This window comes from Typopeltis vanoorti, chromosome 22 (genome assembly GCF_054136105.1).
Source record: "Typopeltis vanoorti isolate ZY-2024b chromosome 22, IOZ_Tvanoo_1.0, whole genome shotgun sequence".
NCBI lineage: Eukaryota > Metazoa > Arthropoda > Arachnida > Uropygi > Thelyphonidae > Typopeltis > Typopeltis vanoorti.
In genome coordinates, this window is record NC_143570.1 from 17,158,511 (window position 1) to 17,176,580 (window position 18,070).

The 18,070-nt window shown below is 35.6% G+C and overlaps 1 protein-coding gene across 3 annotated transcripts in view; it reads left to right on the forward strand.

Annotated features, from left to right (window-relative positions):
• Positions 1 to 8,849, forward strand: part of LOC150094188 (uncharacterized) — a 189,383-nt gene extending 180,534 nt beyond the window's left edge. For all 3 annotated transcript variants that reach the window (XM_090411733.1, XM_090411732.1, XM_090411734.1), the window contains one exon: positions 7,850 to 8,849. The gene's annotated coding sequence lies outside the window, so the exon portion shown is untranslated. The remainder of the gene's footprint in view (positions 1 to 7,849) is intronic.
• The last annotated feature ends 9,221 nt before the right edge of the window (positions 8,850 to 18,070 follow it).

Below are 18,070 nucleotides of genomic sequence, written 5' to 3' on the forward strand. Positions count from 1 at the left end.
CTCTCTGTCTTCTAAATCATCGTGGTATGTACAGCATTTCCTGCTCTTGCAAACTGTAATTTTTTCATGTAGTACTGTCATATCCTGTACACTCCTTGAGGGTACATGGCAGGAATTTGATGATGATGATGATATTTATGAACTTCTTAACATCACATTTGAGATTTGTATGCATTATTTCAAGTCATAAAACAGCAAAAAAAGTATTATTTGTTTTGAAAATTTATATTACCTAAATTATAAATATTTCAGATATATCACATCACTAATTCAGTTATTTTGAAGTAGATTGTTCATATTATATTTAGTGCTCCCCTAAAACTAATTTTTGCCTTTGTGAAGGTATGTTTTTTTTACTATACATGGCCATTTTCATTCTATTTTTCTAATTACACAAATTAAGTGTATAGATGGTAATTGTCTGTGTGCTTAGTTTAGGGCTCCAATAACACTCCTGTTTTGTTTTGCTTCATCTGTGCAGAATGGTGCCTGTGAGGGGAATGTTTTTCATTATACAGGATTGCTTTTATTCCATTTTTGAAAGCACAAAATTCCTTATAAGTAAGCAAAAATGAAAAAAATCCCATGTTTTATTAAAAAAAAAAAAATGCATCTGGTGATGAATTCCGTAAACTAATTACCAGTTATGTATGACCAACGTATAAGCCTTGCTACTTGAATAAAGAAAGTTCTTAGGAAAAAAAAAAGAGAGATATAAATAAAAATAAATAAATATAAGTTGATATTAAACCGAATAAAGCAAAGCTATTTTGGTAATGTAGCACCTTTTTTATTCAACTAGGTTAAAAATATATTAATTAAATGGGATTATATTAAAGAAGGATTATTCATTCCTGTATATGCGTTTATTATTATCAACAGACTCATTGTGGGAGTCCCACTCTTACATGCACAGCTCATCATACCTCAACTTAAATGCATTCACTGTCCCTGCACTCACCACACTTTCAGGCAATGCATTCCAATCACCCACCACTCTCCATGCAAAAAATCTACTCCTTTGCTCACACAAACCTTATGCAGCTTCCAGGGATGGCCTCTCATTCTCCCCTGTCTCCAGATATTCTATGAATCTCATCCATGCCCATCTTTGCTTCCCAAAAATACATCTCAATCATGTCTCCCCTCTTCTTTCTATCCACTAGGCTCGGTAATTTGCATTCTCTCAATCTGTCCTCATATTCTATATTCCAGAGACCAGATACCAACTTAGTCAAGTCAATCGTCTGTGGATCGTCTCCAACATCTCATCATCCTTTTGAAAACCTGGTAACCAAATCTGTGCACAGTAATCCATATGCAGCCTGATCAAAGTCTTGTACAGTGGAATCAAAACATCCTTACTCCTGAATGTCAGTGTTCTCTACATCATTCCCATAATCTGCTTTGTTGTCCTCACAATTTTAGCAAAATGTCCATGAAATTTCAAGTCTCTATCGACCACAATCCCTTAATCCTTCATCTCCTCCACTTATTCCAAAATATCTCCACCAGTCCTATACTCTGATCCCATCTTTTCTTGGTTGATTGATCTCATCCATCCTTTTAGGATGGGTAGAATTCCCTAATGAGGGGCTCATGACGAATTTAATGCAGCCAGTTCATCACTGCTTGCTGCATCCCCTAGGGGTAATATTCATGACTATAATATGTATGTGTTCACAGGGCTGAATTGCCTGTTCTGGGGGACAAAAAAACCCAAGTTTCCCAGGTGAAAAAACTCCCTACCTCCATATGAGACCATCTAACTTATCTTTTACTGAATGAGACCAGATAAAGGTTCCTCACATCACTGACAGGATTCAAATCCAGGTCTTTCTGACCAAAGAGCTTCCATCTATACTGACTGAGCTATGGAGAGCCACCCATCTTCGCTTCCCAAATTTTAAAACCTTACATTTTTTAACGTTAAACTGACATCCCCACATACTCGCCCATTCAGACAGTCTATTTAAGTCCTCTTGCAAAGATATAACATCTGCTCTACTTGTCATAACTCTCTTCAACTTTGCATCATCTGCAAAAAACTGTATATCACCATTTAAGCCCTTTCCAATATCATTTGTATACAAATTAAACAGACTCCTGGAGCACACCACTAGTATATCACCCCCCCCCTCCCCCACTTGTAGGCATAGGTTTTTGTGGTTTAGCAGCTCAAAAGAAAGATTTTGGTATTGCAACCACATGTTTATTAAGATAAATAAAGATAAACAAACCCGACAAGTTTCGTATGTTGTTTGACTTTAATTAAAAATATACCCAATTGGACTGAAGAACTAAAAAGAACTCTACAATCAAAACACCCATTAGTTCCTAGAATATATGGAGTACCAAAAATATATAAGAATGATACTCCTTTAAGACCGATAGTGGGTGGAAGACACTCTTTGATCCCAAATCTGGCAAAACACCTCACTAACATGATTTTACCACACATAGGAAAAACAACATTATTCATTAAGAACAGTGTACAGTATACTTTGAGTTGGATGTAGTCAGCCTTTTTACAAATGTTCCCAGAAATGAAACAGTGAATCTCCTTGAAGATCTTTTTTCACTGGACATTGTAGAACTATATAGACATTGAATAAAAAATATGTTCTTCATGTATAGACAAATTTTGGGACAAAAAGGACTGGCAATGGCTCCCCCATCCCTAGCTTTAGCAAACTTTTATATGGAAAATTTTGAATATAATGCACTAAACGACTATCATAAAAAACCTAAAATTTGACTTCGTTGTGTAGATGATATAAATTCGATAAAGGATTAAACTAAATTTATTATAGTCTAACCAAGTGAAAAATAAACTTTCAACATCTTTCTCTAAATCCAGAGTAATTTAATAAAAAGGTGCCACACCGTTTGGCAACTCCTATAGGTAAAGATGACCTGCCATTGCTTCTGCCTGGTATCTCCACCTCTGGGCTTGGCTCCCACTGAAGAGACCTCAATAAAGGTTGACACTAGTCTGGGTAGTGTCCCTTCCCTTAATGCATAACATTATGCATACCTGCAAGGAGATGTGTTTTGCATTATGTGGGAGATACTGAGATAGGAGTGATGTTAGCTTGCTCCACCTTTGCTACAAGTTACCCGGTGTTGTACTACCTTACCCCAGTCCTGAAGATATTTTCAAACTTTGTTTGCTCACACTTGGATAAAGGATTAAACTAAATTTATTATAACATAAAATTCACTTTGGAACAGGAAGAACATAAAAAACTACCTTTCCTTGATATCCTAATCAAGGAAAATGAAAACGGATTATCTTTCTCCATTTATAGAAAAACCACGAACACATGAAGATTTCTTAATGCTGCCTCACACCATGACCCCCATGCAAAAAATAGGTTTAATAAAAACCTTGAAAGATAGAGCTTACAATATTTCTAGCACAGAAGAAAAGCTGAATGAAGAATTACATTATTTAACACAGATCCTCACAAAAAATGGTTTTGAACCTAAGACAATCATGAAAATCCTCAACACACCTCCTACAAGCATCTCACAAAAGCAAGATTTCAAGAACGCAATTATGCTACCATACATCAAGAATGTTACAGACAAATTGGCCAAATTATTATACAAGCATAACATTAAAGTAGTTTTTCTAGAGTAGAAAAAATATCAAGATTTCTACAGCTCCCAAAACCTCCATCCTTTAAAAAAACCAGGTGTTTATAAAATTTGCTGTTCCTGTGGCTATTACGTAGGCCAGAAGGGAAGATCAGGGGAAATTCGTATGAACGAACATCAAAAAAGGCGTGAAAAAAAAGAAGAGAACACAAATCAGGCCTAGCTTTCCACACAACTTCCACTGGCCATAATGTACTCTGGCAAAAAACGAACATGTCTTATGTTGAAAAAAACTGTTTCACAAGGAAATTTAAGGAAGCTGCAAATATGCTTAGGAACCCAATGCAGTGCAACAAAAACCAGGGCCTAATTCTACACCAAGTTTGGTCAGCATTCATAAAAAATATACCTAAGTCAGACCTCAGATAGAGTGAATGTGAACAACAGAACTTGACAACATCCAGCATTGTTCAAACATAGCATGCATTTACGTATCTATCGATTCTGCATTCATCATCATCATCATCATCAAATTCCTGCCATGTATCCTCAAGGGGTGTACAGGATATGATAGTACTATATGAAAAAAATTACATCATTACTAATTTCCTACCTACAATTTCCCTCCAAAATCAGTCTGTTACTTGTCAAGACTCCAATATTATCAGATCTTATATTTCTTTCGTCTAAGGCACTTTGTACCATATCAATCCACCTATATCTTGGTCTTCCTCTGGGTCGTTTTGCTGCCAACCTGGTAGAGAACACTTGTTTTGCTAATTTTTCCTCGCCCTTTCTGTTTAAGTGACCATACCACCTGAGATTAGCTCTGCTAACACATTCCTGGATGCTGACAATGTCAAGTTCTTTCCTGATATCCTCGTTTTTAATATGATATTGCCATTGATGCAACCTGTTCACGCCTATAATCTTTCTCAGGACTCTTATATCTGTGGTCTCTAGTCTTTGGTCAAGTGTTTTACTTCTGACCCAGCTCTCAGATCCATAAGTTAAAACTAAATAAATTTTGAACACTGTCTTGTATACAGCTAATTTAGTGTTCTGACTAATTTCTCTCTTATTCCATATGAATTTATTCAATTGACTTCCCACCATACCAGCTTTGCTGATTCTGTTGTCTATTTCTATATTTAATTTACCATCTTCAGTAAAAATCGTGCCTAAGTAGCTGAAATGTTTTTCTTGTTCCACAGGTTCTCCATTCACAACACAGTTGACATTTTCAATGATTCTACCTATTTTCATTGTCTTTGTCTTTTTATTGCTGACCTTTATACCATATCTATTACAACAGCTATTCAATTTAGTCAGAGAATCTTGCAGACTTGTAGCAGATTTATTTAGAAGTATAACATCATCCGCGTAAAGCAAAGAGCTGACATTAACATCTCCAATTTTGATATCATTTTTAATACCACTTTCCTTCATAATGCGATTCATATAGATAATGAATAACAGAGGGGATAATGTACATCCTTGTCTCACACCAGATTTAACATTAAACCATCTTCCTGTACTTCCTTCAATTCTAACTGCTGACTTACAACTCAAATAAAGACTAAGTATTGCTTGATATAATGCCCCATTGACACCATATAACTGCAGCGTATTGAATAGCTTCTCTCTTGGCACCTTGTCATATGCCTTCTCCAAATCGACAAAACTTAAATACAGATCTTTGTTATATTCCCATGCTTTCTCAACTATTTGTCGTAAAGTGAAGATCTGATCCTGACAGCCTCTATTTGGCCTGAATCCAGCTTGTTCTTCACCAAGCTTTTCTTCCACAATTCTTCTCAACTGTTTCTCAAGTATACTTGCATAGATCTTGCCAGGAACACTCAGTAGGGAAATACCTCTGTAATTCTCACATTCAGTTTTATTTCCCTTTTTATATATGGGTACTTTGAGAGCTCTACTCCAATCATCGGTAATTCGTCTCTCTGTCCAGGCTTTCTGAACTGTGCAGTGCAGCCACTGTAAGACTCTTATACCACCATACTTCAGCATTTCTGGTCGAATATCATCTACTCCTGCTGCCTTTCCACATTTCAAGCCTTTGTGGGTTTTTCTACTTCAAGTATGGATATGTATTCCTGACCGTATGCCTATTGAGTGTTTTTTATCGCTGTGCTGTCATCACTGCTTGTTTCATTTAGCAGTTTTTCAAGGTAATTACTCCATACTTCAAGGATATCTTTTTCTCCCGTTTTCATGTCACCTTTATCATCTCTAACTCCTTTTACAGCACTCTTTCCTCCATTTCTAAGTTTCAACAACCTCCAGAATATTTTGCCACCTTCTTGATATTTATTTTCTATATTCTTGCCAAAATCCTCCCATGACTTTTATTTAGCTAGTTTTACACAGTGTTTAGCTTTAGCATTCTTGCATTTGTCTCTATATTCTCTAAGAGCACAAGCTGACTTATTTGACAGGAACTTTTGATATGCTTTCTTCTTTTCCTTCACTGCCTCTTTGCATTCGGATTTTTTAATTTGATGAACAGTTAAGACTGCCATAACATCATCTAAAGGACTATTTTGAGTAATTTCTCATTTATTGTGTTCAAAGTTACCTTTAACCGCTGAAGATGTAAGTCAAATGACATACGAAACTTGTCTGGTTTGTTTATCTTTATTTATCTTAATGAACGTAGTCGCAATACCGAAATCTTTCTTTTGAAATGCATCCCCCCTTGTCCAATGTATTTGTCACCTTCTTGTTATAATTAGTAAGCAGATTGCTGAAACATAATCTTCCTTTAGCAGATCCATGCTGTCGATTAGCGAGAATTCTACTGCTGTGCATAGTGTTCTGAAGCCTTGTCTTCACTAGTTTCTCCAACACCTTGACCACAACTTCAGAATCTTATCTCCTTTATGAAGTGGAACAATTTTGCCATCTTTCCATTCCTTTGGGATCTGGACTAATCTAAGACTCATGTTGAAAATATGCATTAAAGTTGACTATTAAATTATTTCAGGAATTTACAACGTTTACTGGAATATTAATTAAAAGAGACTTTAATAAATACTTCCTATATTTCGCATCTTCATAGGAATATAAAACTAGGACACATGCATGCAGGCACTACAAAAGCAAATGAGGCAGAAGAGAGAAAACTAACGTTTTTCCTAGTGTCCTTAAGGTGCCCTCCTAGCGGACTATATTGGGTTGTCTTGGCTGTTGGGCTGAAGTTGAGGTTTGGCTTCAGCCCAATAGCCAAGACAACCCAATATAGGACTCTAGGAACAACATTAGTTTTCTCTCTTCTGCCTCATTTGCTCTTTATAGTGCCTGCATTCATAGTTTTATGTTCCCATGAAGATGGCAATGTAACATTGCTGAAATATAGGAAGTATTTATTAAAGTTTCTTTTAATTAATGAAAGTTCTCTCAAATTCTGCATTATGTTACAATCACAAGGATGGAATACTTTAATGAACTGCTCATTTAACACCTCTACAATATCCTCCTCAGTGTTTATCATTCTCCCATCATCACTGACCAGCATCATCCTCCCATAATCATTCTTCCTTCTACTGGCCACGTATCGAAAAAACTCCCTAGGATGTCCTTTAGCATCATTTGCTAACTGCTGCTCATACAGCAATTTTGCTATTCTTACTAAGTGAGTCACACTTAGTAAGGATAGCAAAATAGTAAGGAGTTTTTATACTCCTCATATAACTGATTATCTTTACTCATCTTGTGCCACCTCCACAGTGCCTTTTTCTTCCAGATTGCATGCTTCACCTCTTCAGTTATCCATTTTGCACCTACCTTATTTACTTTCCTGACCTTTGGAATACACTCAGTCATTGCCTCTGCCAGATAATTCCTGAGCAGAGACCAAGCAGCATTGATTTCCTTGATTGATTGAGGTCCTCATTGATTTCCTTCCCATGCAGGTCCTACAGTAATCTACCATTAATCTGACTCTTCAGTTATCAGAACAGTGATTTCTGATAATTGAAGGGTTGGATAATTGAAGTACAATATTATAGTGCTCTACCAGAAGCTAGCTGACATGCAAGTGTCATTGTTTTGAAGGTGAGATAAATGGTAGATTACTATATATATAGCTGCACATGATCAAATTGTTGGAATAATTTGCTGGTATTTTTTTTTACTTCATGGAAGATGTAATTCTTAATAAGTTAGTAGTAACATATGAATTTCTGTAATGGGTTTTTCTAATCATAATTTTTTGTTGTTTTAGGAATTTTTAATTTGAAAAATGATACAAAGAAACAAGCAGCTAAGTATGAAATTTTCTCAAATAGTAAGTTTGTTCTTTAAATATGTAGAACAAGTACATAAAAATTAATAAAATTTTTCGCTGTTTTTATTTAAAGCTATCAAAAAGATTAAATATTTAATTCTTTAATTAGTAAGATTAGATTTCTTAACAACATTTATTGGTTTAGGTACAAATAAAAGAAATTGATAATTAAATTTATTATACACATATGTAGAAGTTAGTTTATGATATATTACATATGTTAGCATTTATCGGAAGTAAAAAAAACCAAAAACATGTTTGATAGCAAAAAAAAAAAAAGAAGAAAAAAGGTATTTCCATTCCTTGATGTAAAATGTTAATTGCTTGTGCAGTGTATATGTCAAAAGAATAGTTATTTGTATATGGAATATCAAATACTAATCTCTTTCCACTCCTCTCCATTCCCAGAAGATCTGGGATATGTACATATATAAATATATATATATTTATATACTGTAGTGATACTGAGCAGGGTGAGTCACATTGACCTTACTCTTTGAAATCCTCTGCTTGCTTTTAGAAGCAAAAGATGAATTTTGCAAATGATATTGTTAAAATAAAAACCTAGCTGTAAACATGTGAATAAGAAATTACTCAGCCTGTCTTTGTTCACTGTAAATGAATATTGTGCATGCTGTTTAAAGTGGTATTGCACAGACCAAGTGTATGATAATGTCAGAATATATATTTTCTTACTTTTTTTTTTTTTGCTTATATGGACTGTTCTTTTATTTTTTTTTTAATTGTTTTGTTATATTGTAGAAGCTCTGATTAAATGTACAGTATTGTTGTGTAGCCAAACTTATCTTATTCTCAGCTTCTACTATTAATATAGGTCTTTGAAAAATTACGAATCTCATATTTACTAATATTCTTCTGTATTATGCACTTTTGTAAATTATTTCCTAGAGTGTAATAAATAAATGCTTCAGCAGACTTGTTCTGTTTTATTCTTCATGTTGACCACTTCAGGTTTAAGTAAGTCGTTTTTTATTTTGATCTAAAAATCAAACAACTTTGTCCCCCACCAATTCTTGTGAGAAAATTCATGGGATTCATTTCCTAAGTCTCTTCCTTGTATGCATTAAAACAAATATAAAAACTCTCTTTTTCTCTTCGATATGTACATGTGTGTAGACACACACGCACACTTTCTCTTCTCTCTCCCTGAAATATAATTCCTTGTGCTTACAGATAACGATTGGAGCTATTTCTCCCAAAATCAGTTTTGGCTTTACCATCCCAACTGTTTGAAAATTTCTTGTGTACAATCTGTTTAAGGGTGGGCTATAGAGTTCCCACATGTTATTTGATAGTAGCCAGAGAAACAGATCCCATTGATTACCAGGGAACTTTTTCTATTGCTCACATAGTTCTGAGTTAGCTACTCTCACACAAAAGTAGCAAGGTTTGTAATTGTGAATTTTCATCCTGACAAAATACAAAAATCAGCTTAGAGCATGCAGCTTATGAAATGCAAAGTATAGCTGAGAATTCTTGAAAAAACAGTGCTTTCAAGTCACTTTATAATACAGGTTAACATTCAAAATTCATAGATAGTGTGGGATAAACCTTTGTGTATTTATTTCAGCACCTTGCTTGGCAAGATGCCAAAACATAAAAATCAAATTTCATATTCTACAACAAATATTTATTTATTCTTTAATCATCATTGATAATCCATCAGCAATTAATGAAGTTAATAAAGACGAAAAATAGAATATTATTCAAAAATAGATCAAGAAATAATATTCAAAAATAGATCAAGAATTTGTTAATATCTACTCATATATACTATTCTTTGTGCATCAGGTTTTGTATATTGCAGGAAGATGAAAATGTTATTCTGAATTACTTTTTATTTTCATGATATCCCATGCCATCATATTGTTTTTCTTCTGTCATACTCTCTCTCTCTCAGACTCTTTCTTTGTTGCAGCTGTTTTAGTAGCACTCATTTTATGTTCTCTTTTGTAATGTGTATCCTCTTGGTGCCTCTTTCTTTCATTATTTTCTAATTTAAAGAGCTGCGTGTGAAATCCATATATAGACTTCTGCAGGTATGTTATATCTTGTACACCTCTGAGTAGATTTTGAAGGAGTGTAGTGGCAATGGGAATATTGTGAAGATTTTCTTTGTGGATTTTTACTGTAACATTGTTTGACACGTATTGTTTTTCTTGAGGTGCCAGTATATTACTTCTGATGGATTCTGTTATTTATGTAGCATTTTATTAATAATCCCAATCTTTGGTGTAATTGATGCATTGAGCTGTCTCTACAAATTGCCTTCTTGTAGACTATAATCTCATCCTCTCATTTTTCTTCGTTTTATGAAGCCATAGATAACCACATCAATCAACATGAGGGCTGTTTAGGAAGTTTAGACATTTTATGAGCTCCTCATTACCATATGATCAGATGATAAAAATATTATTATTACTATGCAGATCAAGAGAAGGCCTCTTTCCACATTTTCCAATACATAAATGCCTGTGATATCGTTTCTTTTTTACATATTCACCAAATGCACTCATAACATCACTTGTAGCCCATTCCACACATTCGCCATTTGCCATGAACTTGGACCTTGCATACTTACTACACCTTGGGATAATCTGTGAATTTTCCCCCTTACCCCCACACCTTCCATGAAATCTATAAAATCTCATTTATGGTTCTACAGTAAGATATTAAGATATTCTTATCAGAGCGTATGTGTATCATATCTGTTACCTAAACCACATTTCCTCAGTCTGTTCTCACATACACAATTCTATAGGATAGATATCATCTTTGTTATCCTTTATTAAATCTTTTCAACTATCTCATCTGTTATCAAGATATGGTCTAATCTAAGCATTATACAGCAGAAGAATAAATTCCTTATTCATACATGTTGGTGTTCTCTTTAACATTGCAGTTTCTTCAATGTGATTTTAGGTGGTTAACCACCTAAAGAATGTGGTCCCTAAAGTTTAACTTTTTCTACCATCACCCCTTGGTCTCTTACTTCATCGGTCGCTTGTTCTGACTAACATAGTGATGACTTCCACTTGTTCTAACTGCTTGCATATAGCCTCGGTTTCATCACAAATCATGATTTCAAGAAAACAGAGTTTTGTTTTTTGCTTGTCTAACAAACCTTATGATCATACAATGGCTGTGCATCACCATACTTTTTTTTCCACCTTTTTTCTGTTCTTTCACATTTTCTCTTATTTTTGCACCTTTGTATTTCATATCTCTTCTTAGCTTTCCTTGTTTTTTGATCTCTCAAATTTCCATTTTGTATTGTGAAAATCTGATTAAAGTTATGAGATTTATGTCATGCTGCATTTTTCAGTTTTTTTTCCCTTTTTCTTCTGCTTCCATATTACATGATGCAGTTGGTTGGAGACAAAATTCAGGAATGAATGGATAAAAATATGATACTTTGTAGGAGATGGCATGTTTTTGTGAAGGATAGGTTATGTCTTGATAATTTACTCATTTTTTTGCAATAGAGTGATGAGGTGGTTAAAGGGAATTGTTTGTGATGATACTGCTGATTTTGCAAAGCAATTTGGCAGGATACCACATGGACTTTGTTATGCAAATTGGAACAAATCAGGATGGATAGGCACCAAAGAGTAGTGTGTGTGGAGGAGGAGCAGAATCCAGAATAAAACAGGTGACTAGCGTTAAGCAGCAGCAGTACTCTATGCTTGGACCATTGGTACTTAACATGTTCACACCTGGCTGTGTTTCACACATGCTGTATGTCAGATGGGAACTCACTTGACTCATTCATTGCATCCTTTCCACATTGGTTGGGTTTACTTTTTATAAACACCCACCCACCACAACCTGGGAGTATGGCTATAGTGAAAGATGGCATGCTGTCCTAGGGCGATCAAATGCTGGAAATTTATTATCCACTTTGTTAGACTATAATAAATTTAGTGTAATCCTTTACCCAAGTGTAAGCAAACAGAGTTTGCACCTGAAGATACTTCAGGTGCAATTTAATAATAAGGTGGTACACCTTTTGGCAACTCGTATAGGTAAATATAACCTCTCCATTGCTTATGCCTTAGTATCACCACTTCTGGGTCTGACTCCCACTGACGAGACCTCAATAAAGATCAAAACTGGTCTGGGTAGTGGCCCTTCCCTTAATGCATAGCATTATACATGTCTGCAAGGAGATGTGCTTTGCATTATGGGAGATACTGAAACAAGGAGTGATAGAGCTTGGTCCACCTTTACCACGAGTTACCTCCATCCTGATGATACTTCAGGTGCAAACTTTGTTTGCTTACACTTGGGTAAAGGATTAAAAATAAATTTATTATGGTGATCAAATGCAGCAGGCACACAGAGATGTAATTTACTGCTGATAGATAAAAAACCAAATGCCCTAGGACCTTTAACTGGTAATTAGTTTACGGAATTAACAACACATATAAAGTATATTAATTAAAGGTAACTTTAATGAATAACTTCTATATTTCGGCAATGTCACATTGCCATCTTCAGGAACATAAAGATATGGTATGTGCACTCAGGTACTAACACAAAGCAAATGAGGAAGAAAGCAAGAAACTAATATTGTTCCTAAAGTCCTAATGGTGCCCTCTTGCAGGCTAATTTGGTAGTCTTGGCAGTTGGGCTGAAGTTCTCATAATGAAAGTCTCCCAAATTTGGGGCAGTTTCATGCACCGAAATTTGTTGAGGTTAGGTACGTTTTTTAGAGCTGCTGAAGATTCTTTGAATAATCTTTCGTATTTAAACTTGCTGCGATGAATTATTTTTTCTTCCAACGAATTTTATGGTGGGTATCTAAGGCATGGTCTGCCAGCTCAGAGCGGCTGTACTGGTGAAACTGGATGTAGTCTTGGTGTTCTGAAATCCTGATATTTGTTGTTCTGCCTGTTTGGCCAAAGTAGGACAATTTGCAGCTGCAAGGGACCTGGTATACACCAGGTAGGTCTAGGGGAAGTGTTTGGTCTTTGGTAGAGCAGATAAGGGATGCCAACTTTTTATATGGTCTGTAACAGGAAGTAAGGTCATATTTTTTGAGGATATTGGTTATTTTCTCAGAGGTGTCCTGGATGTAGGGGATGGTGATAGACTTGGTGTAATCTTTATTGTGGAGGGGGGTTGTGGTTTACAGGTTTTAGTTTTTTTTGGGGTTATAGCCATTGGCTAAGAAAGTGTTGAGGATGTGGTTTAGTTCAATAGTCAGGGCCTTGTCATCTGAGCAGATTAATTTTGCCCTGTTATATAGTGTTTTTATCACCCCATATTGTTGTGAGGGGGGAGTGGTGGGATTGCTGGTGAATGTATCTGCCAGTGTGGGTGGGTTTTCTGTAAACAGAGAAAACCAAAGATCCATCAAGCTGGCGGGTGATTAAAGTGTCTAGGAAGGGGAGGGTGTTGTTTTCCTCTTTTTCTAAGGTGAACTGGACTCTAGGGTGTTGGTTGTTTAAGTGTGCTAGGAAGGAGTGGAGTGTGTCTGAGCCAAATAGCAAACACATCATCCACATAACGAAGCCAAATAGTGGGTTTTTGTGGGGCAGAGTTTAAGGCTTTCTCTTCAAATGTCTCCATAAAGAAATTGGCCAAGGGTGGGGAAAGTGGTGAACCCATGGCTGTCCCCTCTATCTGTTTGTAGAACTTTCCTTGCCAAACGAAATAGCCTGAGTTCATTGTGAACTGAAATAGGGCTGAGATATCGGGAGGAAACTTGGCTTGGATGAGCTCAAAGGTTTCTTTGAGTGGGACATTAGTGAATAGGATGGGCAAACTCAGATTCCAGTCTCACATTTGTCATTTAGGAGACAAGTGCTGTAAAGCAATGAACATTCTGTGTGCCCTATTTTCCACCTTATGGGATACTGACAGATATTCTTTGCTTCATTTGGACAAAACATTGATAAGATCCCAAGTTTATGCTTCTGCCAGGGAGAGTACCCCATGATAGCTATATCCTATTCACCATTAAGCCATCAGAATTGCAAGTAGAGCATTTCGCATATCACCTAATTCTAATCTGTACATCAAGGCAAATGAAACATCTTTGTCATTTCGACATCTACAACTGTCTGTTATATGCAATAAAAATTAAACCCCATTATTTTTTTTCTACAATGGGAGAATCTGTATAACACTTGACATTCTGCCATAAAACCCTTTGGTTTGTATGTAAAAGCTTTTACATACAAAAGCTCTTCTTGGTGGAAAGTTTCAGTAGAAATTTTCCACCCCTGCTGTTATGTGCCAGCAGCAACAGGCACAAAGTCTGAGAATTGAATATTCAGACTTTGTAACTGTTCAAAATCTGAGCCTAGTGGGATCTTCTGCCATCTTTGTAGACAGCATTATATCTACACAAATCCACTAAAGTGTATCAGCTTTACAACTGAGCTGTATGCGATAGAGCTTGCACTAAAATACATCAGACTGCATCGCTACTGAAGTTGCATAATATATTCACAGACACACACACAGGCAATAAAAAGTCTAGAGCTACAAAAACACCCCATGCTCTCTCTCTCTCTCTCTCTCTCGAATCCAACACCTACTCTTTCAATTATGGAAGCTATACTTAGATGTAGGCTTCTGTTGGATTCCAAGTCACGTTGGGATCAAGGGAAACGAGGCTGCACACACTGCAGCTAGGTCAGCTCATTTCTCACACATCCACCATCTGCCTGTACTATACACAGATTACCAGCAGATTATCAGACACAGACTTCTATCCCAAAAGCAGTCATCTTAGAATAGAGAGACTAATAATAGGCTTTTCTAAATTAAACCTGAAATCAAATTATGGCAGTCTAGTCTGGTTCAGCACTGGGTTTCAAACAAGGAAGCTGTACTTGCTCGACACCACATAGCTCACAGTCATCTCACACACTCCTTCCTGTTTGAGAAGCAATAACATTCCCTTGTTTTTTGTAATGCCAGACTCACCATTATTTTATTTGGCTGTCTTCATTTCATGAATGAGTACCATTATTATTGTAGACGTATTAACAAACTGTCTGAGCCCTATACACTTAGGTAGATTTTATCAAACTCGATATATGTTTCTTTTGTTTTTAAATCTTTATGGAAAATTAACATCTACTGTATATACTCCTCAAGGACTCACTTTAGTGAGTACGGGCATGGCAAACATGCTGGACCATGCCTTACTTCATGTAATATACATCTGTTATATTATCTGTAGACTGGTCCCTGCTCTTCCTTCCTTGCTTCTTTCTTCTCTTCTTGCTCCTTACCCCCAATGCTATTTTGCTGTGTCATTTCAACTTATGCACTATTGTGAAGCACCAACCCGTCTGGCCAGCGTGGTGCTATAGGGCCAAATATCTCCCCATGAATGAATGAATGAATGAATAAAATAGGAAAATTACATACTGGCTCGTTCGTCACCCAGCATAAAAAGGGACACGTCCTGGACTTAGGCAGAGGGTCTAGGTCGAAATATATGCTACAGTCTCCACTAACCACAATGAGTCCACCTACAGTGCACAATGATAGAAGGATATTAGTAGGAACATATAACTGCAGATCTCTATGGGATGATGATAGATTGGAGGAACTGATGAAGGAATTGGAACATATAAAATCGGACGTTGTGGGCCTTTCAGAGATAAGAAGGAAAGAAGAAACTCTCATGCAATTAAAAGATGGACATCTACTCTACCACTGTGAATGTGACTGAAACTCAACTGGTGGTGTAGGATTCCTAATAAATAAAACAATCAAGGACAATGTCCTGTTTGTAAATAAAATAACATCAAGAATAGCTGAACTAAGTCTCTTCATAAATAAAAGATACCAACTGAAAATTATACAAGTATATGCCCCAACTATGGACCATCCAGATGAAGAGATAGAAGATTTCTATGAAACATTAGAATCCATATTCAATAATTCTAAAGAATTCTACATAATTATAATGGGTGATTTTAATGCCAAAATTGGAAGCAGAGATGACCATCTGAACTCCATCAGTAAATTTGGATTTGGACAGAGGAATGAAAGAGGAGAAAGACTTATTGAATTTGCAGAAGAAAATAACCTTTTTATTATGAACAGCTTTTTTAAGAAGAAAATCAACCGAAAATGGACTTGGAGAAGCCCAAATGAACAAACTTACAATGAAATAGGCTTCATCCTCTCCAACAGAAGATATATAATAAATAATACCGAAGTGCTTAATAGATTTAACACAGGAAGTGACCACAGACTAGGAAGGGCAAAAGTATGGATCAACAAAAAATGGGAACAGAATAAGCTCATAAGAAAAAAAGTCCAATTTAGTGAATCTACAAAACCTCTACCACAATAAAAGCTGTTATAGAGAATGACTCAAAAATGAACTAAAAAAGTTAAACACAGCTACTACCATGATACAATGAAATATTAACAAAATCTATCTTGAATTGTGCACTAGAAATCGATGTAAAAAGGCACCAAGGAGAGAAAAAACTAAGACAGGAAACCTTAGATCTGATGAAGAAAAGAAGAGATATGAAAAGAGATTTGAATGACACCAATAAAATAGAATATACGGAAATTTGTAAAACTATACGTAAAAGGATGAAACATGAACTTAGATCGTATAATACTAGGAAAATTAAAGAAACAGTAGTAATATGAAGGTCCTAAGACGAACATTATCAGTTAGAACAAAGGAAATACTGCTGTAAGAGGAAAAAATGGTGAACTGATAAAAAATAGAGATGCAATAATCAAAAGAATTCAGGAATTTTATACTGAACTCTATGAAGACAAAGACCGGGACATCCAAGACTCATCTATGGATTACTCAAGTGAGGAAGAACATGATGCCCCTGAGATCTTACAAGGTGAAGTGGAAATGGTACTGCAGGAAATGAAGAATGAAAAGGTCCCAGGAGAAGATGGAATTATGGTAGACTTCTTAAAACTGGGAGGAAGCCCTGTCATCAAACAGTTGAGTAAACTCTTCAATAAATGCCTAAAACAGAGAAAAATTCCAAAAAATTGGAAAAAATTCACTTCTAATATTAATTTTTAAAAAGGGCAATAAGGAAGAAATTAAAAACTACAGACCTATAAGCCTACTCCCCACCATATATAAAGTTTTCACAAAAATTATAAATAATAGAAAGAAATCTAAACTAGAGGGAATGCAATCCTGTGAACAAGCTGGATTTAGGAAGAATTACAATACTTTGGACCATATTCACACATTAAGACAGCTCATTGAAATATCAATTGAATACAATAAACCCTTATGTCTGGCCTATATAGACTATGAAAAAGCATTTGATTCATTAAAACATCTGCAACACTAAAAGCACTTGAAACCCAGGGAACTGAGAAACCATATATTGAAACATTAAAACATATTTACAATAATGCAACTTCTGTAATTAAATTATATAAAAACAGTGAAAAGTTCCCAATACAAAAAGGCATCCGGCAAGGCGACACCATATCTTCCAAATTATTTACAGCTGCACTAGAGGAAGTCTTTAGAAGCCTTGATTGGGAAACAAAAGGAATAAACATAAATGGAGAAAGGCTGCATCATCTGAAATTTGCAGATAATATTGTCCTGATAGCAGATAATCTTGAAGATCTGAAAGAAAGGCTAAATCAGCTAAACAAAGCCTCCCGAAAAATTGGATTAAAAATAAATAGAGAAAAAACAAAAATGATGATGAATAAATACATAAACCATAGAACTATCAAAGTTGAAAACCATGAAATAGAACAAGTTACTTCATATGTATATTTGGGCCAATTGTTATCCTTTAAGGAGTGCCAAAGAAAAGAGATTGAATGAATGAGAAGTGACATCCCTATGTCAAATTTCTAAAAAGGAAAGCTTTCGACCAGTGCATACTTCCTGTCCTAACATATGGAGGAGAAACATGGACTTGAACAGAAGCCCTAAACAAAAAGCTGAGAACAACACAACATTGCATGGAAAGAAGTATGCTAAAAATAACATTAAGAGATGGGAAGACAAATATCTGGATAAGATCTCAAATAGGTGTCATGGATATTGTAAAATACATTAAACAAGCTAAGTGGAGATGGGCTGGCCATATTGCCAGATGCAGTGACGGGAGTAGACTAGAAAAACAACAGAGTGGAGACCAATGGATG